The sequence below is a fragment of the Muntiacus reevesi genome, chromosome 17, assembly GCF_963930625.1.
Source record: "Muntiacus reevesi chromosome 17, mMunRee1.1, whole genome shotgun sequence".
Lineage (NCBI taxonomy): Eukaryota > Metazoa > Chordata > Mammalia > Artiodactyla > Cervidae > Muntiacus > Muntiacus reevesi.
In genome coordinates, this window is record NC_089265.1 from 8,622,378 (window position 1) to 8,628,377 (window position 6,000).

Genomic DNA, 6,000 nt, shown 5'->3' on the forward strand with positions numbered 1-6,000 from the left:
GAGGATCAAAACTCCTTTATGGGAGGAGGAACTCTCGGTGCTCGTGCTCCATGAAAAATGATTCCATAGGCCAGGTAAAAGAGACTGGGTGCCCAAATATTAATCCTCAAAACAACATGACGAAGTTGGTGTAAGACCTGCTTCAAAGGCGGTGGAACTGACACTCAGAACGGGTAAATGATAAGCCCAAGATCACACAAATGGTAAGGGACAAGGTCTAATGTCTTTGACTCAAACTGTCTCTGAATGATTTTCTTCTTTTTTTAAAAAATATATTTACTGTTAAATCATCCTTCTAGGTTGTCACAGAGCCCAGGTTTGAGCTCCCAGAGCCATTCAGCAAATTCCCGCAGGCTGTCTTCTGTATATGTGGTAGGGTATATGTTTCCAGGTTTCCCTTGTGGCTCAGTCGGTAAAGAATCCATGTGCAGTGCAGGAGACCTGGGTTCGATCCCTGGGTTGAAAAGATCCCCTGGAGAAGGGAAAGGCTGCCCACTCCAGTATTCTGTCCTAGAGAATCCCATGGACTATACAGTCCATGGGGTTGCAGAGTCGGACATGACTGGGCGACTTTCACTTCACTTCCCTTCATATGCTTCCACGCTACTCTCTCCATTCATCCCACCCTCTCCTCCCCCGCCTGGGGGTCCACACGTCTGTTCTCTGTGTCTGCATCTCCATTGCTGCTCCGCAAATTGGTTCATCAGTACCATCTTTCTAGATTACATACATATAAAGCTGTGGATCTTTTAAAAACTCCATTCAGACTCTCAAAGTAACAGAATCAGAGAGTGGAAATTTTTTTTAAATGGAAGTGTGGTTGCTTTACAAGGTCGTAAGTTTCAGGTGACAGAATTTTAAAGAAAACAATGAATTGTCTTTCACAAGAAGACTTGGAATTATTCAAATACATAATGCCCTTCACAGCTATTTCTTAGGTTAAACAGCAGTTCTGATGATTAGCTGTTCTTTGTTTCATTTGGAGGACACTTCAAAGATTCAGGTCTTCAGAACCTGATGTACATTTGGGGGAGGGGGGGCGGGGGGGGCACAGAGTGGCACCGTGTGACTTGCAAGATCTTAGTTCCCTGACCAGAGATGAAACCCATGCTCCCTGCAGTGGAAGCTCAGAGTCCTAACCTCTGAACCACCAGGGAAGTCCCCTGATGTACATTCTATTATTTATTACCCCAAAGTGGCAAATCTTCAACTCTGAAGTCTTTCTGAGCAGAACATGGAGAACATAGCAGGTAATTAAACTGAGCACTCATATTTTAGATCAAACATGTTTGACTATAAAGATACAAGATAGATTTTCAGTGTAGATCTAGAAACAACTTGACCAAGTTTCTGCACCTGATTTGAAGCCAGGAAAAAAGAAAGAGTCTGAAATCTGTTTTGCCACTTACTATTTGACCTTGAGTGAGTAGCTTAAAGTCTTCCAGGTGGTTCCAGGGGTAAAGAACCCAGCTGCCAATGCAGGAGATGCAAGAGACTTGGGTTTAATCCCTGGGTTGGGAAGATCCCCTTGAGGAGGGCATGGCAACCCACTCCAGTATTCTTGCCTGGAGAATCCCCATGGACAGAGGAGCCTGGCGAGCTACCGTCCCTAAGGTCGCAAAGAGTAAGAAGTGACCAAAAACAACTTATCACACAGGCACACAAGTGGCTTACCCTCTCCAAGCCAGTCTCCTCAGTAAAAATCAGGTCATCACTAATCTTTTTTTTTTTCTTTTTTTTAGGTCATCACTAATCTTAAAGGACAGTTAAAAAGAAACAATGCATATAGAGCAGTCACAGAGACATGGTGCTTACCAAATGACTGCCGTTGTGATGGATCAAAAAAAGACTTCTCCCAAAAGGCTTTGATTAATAACAACATCATCAGACATACATCTTCAAGAGCATTCATCTAAGTGTTTAACCTCTGGTACCCGTTCCATATGTCCAGGAGCAGGACCAACCATTCAGGGTGAGAGAGCTCTGATGGTTTATGTCTTCCCATGGGTTAAATGCATCCCATACTCTGCAGTGAGGTTGGCCCTTACAATAATTGAAGCAGTAAAATAATGCCATATTCATGGTCTGATCATTCCTTATCTGCTTATTACTGTTCTATATTCCAGGAAGAAAAAGAAGTGGACTTCTAAAAAAATTTTTTTAAATATGTCTTTAAAAACTGGTAGGTAACCAAGCATCCTGGAGGAAGAAATAGCAAGTCACTCCAGTATTCTTGCCTGGGAAATCCCATGGACAGAGGAGCCTGGTGCGCAAAGATTCGGACACAACCGAGCGACTAAGCATGCATAGGCATTAATAACTGAGCTTGGGCTCCTTCCCTGAACGGAGCTGACTCTGCACCTGAACTGATTGGTTAAATATTTATTGCAGAGTTTTATGAGGTCAGCTGGCTGACTGGGATTCATATCCTAAAATAATTTTTTTCATACAACATATATTTCTTTTTCATTTCACTAGAAATACATGTTCCTTGTAGAAAGACTAGAAATTGGTGACAAGCAGAAATAATGCTTAAATCATACATAATTCTGCCACCCAGAGATAAATACTGTTAATATTTTGGTGAACGTTCATTCAAGTGTCACTTATATTTATCTATTTTTTACACAAATGAGACTGCATTATACATGCACTATTATAACATGGTTTATTAACTAAGCAATACCATAAACATCTCTCACTGTCAACAGACGTACTTGTACAGTGAAGTTTTTACCAAATGGTGAAAGAATAACCTATATTTATCTACTGTTGTACTGTTGAACCCTTGAGTTGTTTTAGAATCATGTTCTTGCCATTAGAAATGGTGCTGTGTGTTATGGCTCCCAGAAGGAAGGGTGGGGTGAAGGGGTAGTTAGGGAGTTTGGGACAGACAGGTACACACTGCTAGATTTAAAACGGATAACCAACAAGGACTTACTGTATAGCACAGGAAACTCTGCTCAATGTTAATGGCTCCTTTGTCCGTGAGATTCTCCAGGCAAGAATACTGGAATGGGTTGCTATTCCCTTCTCCAGAAAATCTTCCCAACCCAGGGATTCACCTTGGGTCTCCCTCATTGCAGGAAGATTCTTTACTATCTGAGCCACCAGGGAAGCCCCCAAAATTACTTTGTTTCAATTTTTAAAAATGAATTTAAAAAAGAAAGAAAACGAACTATGGATATCTTGTCACTTCGCTCCTAAATGCTCTTAAAGAATAAAGAAAGGACATTTTCAAACATAACTCCAATCTCATTCATACTTTTAAAATTAATAGTAATTCCACAGTATCACTTGATATTCATTCCATAGTCAAATTTTCCCACTTGTCCCGAACATGTCTTTTACATTTTTACCTAACAGAAGATTGATGCACTGTGTGTGGTTTTAATGTCAGCTCAATCACTTTTGAAAACAGTCTGGTATCATTTTACAGAAATTCTTGCACAAATGTACCAAGAAATATGTATAAGATGTCCATAGCAATATAAGTCTTAAGAGAAAAAAAAAACTAGAAACAACTCATTTGAAGGCAAGAGGAGGAAATTGAAGGAAGGAATAGTGAATTGGGGTCTGGTTTGGGCGTCTGGGGGACAAAGGTGTCTTGCTTCCTGCTTTTCCCATAGGTCTCATAATAGTCCATTTGCTTTCTGGTTTCAAAGTTCTCCTAGGTGCCATCCACAATGGCATGACCTCAAAACTCATTCTACCATCTTTGAGCCTCAAAAATATTAAGAGCATTTTTACTGCTCCTGTGATGTCTTTCCTTGTTTGCCTTTCACAAAACTAAGAAATGTAAAAATGCTGTGGAGGTAAATCCCCTCCAATGCTGAACGACTCCACTCCCGGCCTTCACTCTGCACAGCCGCTGCATGTCCCTAGATGATGTAATGACCTCGAATTCCAAGCACAGCCTGAAACACTCCCCCACTGCGCAGCAGCCATTTTTCCTAAGATTATGCCCTGCTTCCACCATGAAACTCCCCATACTCTTCACCCCACCCTCTTCCTTCAATGCAACTGGAGCCTAAAGCAGACACCCACTGCCCCATGGAGTTTAACTGCTTTCCTCTCTCATGCCTTCTTCTGTGTGTGGCTTACAAACATATGCAGTGGTGAAATGTCTGCTTAAGACTTAGATCTATGTGTTTTTCTGCAGTAATCTGAATACGAATGGCTTGGGTCATTGACTACTGAATACTCTGGCTTACAATATGTCACCTCCATTGGTCATTTTCTCTTCAGGCTGATGCAGCCTGAAAGATTAATGGAGCGGGGAAATATTGAAGAATGCCTATGAGACACCGCTTAGGTAAGTTAAATCATACACAAGATTTCAACATGACTACTCATACATTGCCTTGTATGAGGTGATCATGCTATCATTCCTGAAAATGGTTCTTCATCATCTTGCTTAAACTATGTAGAGCATCTCTGGTAGCAGTTCTAATGATGTCAGAAGGTACAGACTATGCCTTATGCTCTGAAACAAACTCTAAGGTAAAAAATGATGGACTGTGTGGCATAATCCTTGATGGGCCTCAACTTTTTTAAAGAACTTAAATCAAAATTTCAGTCAACTAAATGGGAAGGAAATCCAAATCCAGCTATATATGTACAGCTGATTCACTTTGTTGTAGAGTAGAAACTAACACAACATTGTAAAATAACTATACTCCAAAAAAATGAAAACGAAGCAAACTTTGATCAAATATCCCCAGGCATTTTTCTGTGCTTTCCAGAAGTCTTTCAAGATTATTATAGACTTCTTGTGAAGACTCAAAGGGCTGCTAGTTTCATCTTAAGCCTTGGGAGAAAGCAGTGGCTGATCCTTTTCTGGCTGTGCAAAGCAGCATGAATGGCCTTTTCCAGCATTTCTATACCCAGCACATATGATAGCACAGAGACAGGCAGTCATTTGCTGATTACAGTCTTACAGTCTTTTGTTAGTGAAAGTATAGGAGAGCTCTGTATGCCAAGGGTCCTAGTCATTCATTATGCAGGGTTTTGTTCTTTTCAGTTTCCCAAGTCACACATTGCTATGATGATACCAGGAGTGATCAGAGATCATATTCACAGTCATATTTCTCTCACCTTCTATTATAAAACTTCCAATGCCTCAGAAAACCTCCTTAGTGGGACTTCTCTGGTGACCCAGTGGTTCAATACAGGGGGTACAGTTTCGATCCCTGGTTGGGGAACTAAGATCCCACATGCCTCTAAGCCAAAACACCAAAACATAAAATAAAAAAAAAAGAAAACCAGAAGCAACATTGTAACAAATTCAAAAAAGAATTTAATAATGATCCACATCCAAAAAAAAAAAATCTTGGGGGAAAAAGAAAGCCTCCTTAGTTATTTCTTGGAATTTCCACGTGTTTTTGATAATTCTAGCGAGCAAATTCTTCCAGTACCAATTGGATAGCTACCATTTTCATGCTTTTCTGACCCAATAGAGACACTTGCTTTTCACACCTAGCTACTCACATGCCCACATGAAGCTCTCCCTTCTGCCTCTACCCCTGGGGCTCACTAAGAGAGTCTGAATGTCAGTACTCCATGTACTGTCTCCTTATGCTCATAAAAGACCAGTTCCACCTCCCACTGCAGTTCCCACAGTGTTCTAGAACATATTATGCTGCAGAGCCCACAGTGAAGACATCCCCCTGTGTTCTGACTTTGGCCCCTTCTTTCCACGGAACTCAGAGTCCAAAGGAGCTGCCCTAGAGGACCACTCCCAGGGAGATTCCAACTGTGCTCAGAAACATCCCAGTGCTATGAACACTAAGGCATTGTTTTAAGGTCCAACCAGTGTGCCCGCCTTCCTTTAGGAAGGGCTCCTTCTAGAGAATATATTAGGCCCCTTTTTCTGAATCCTAAAAAGTGAAAATGTTAGTCACTCAGTCGTGTCCAACTCTTTGTGACCCCATTGACTGTAGCCTGCCAGGCTCCTCAGTCCAAGGGATTTTCTAGGCAAGAATATTTGGGTTGCATTTC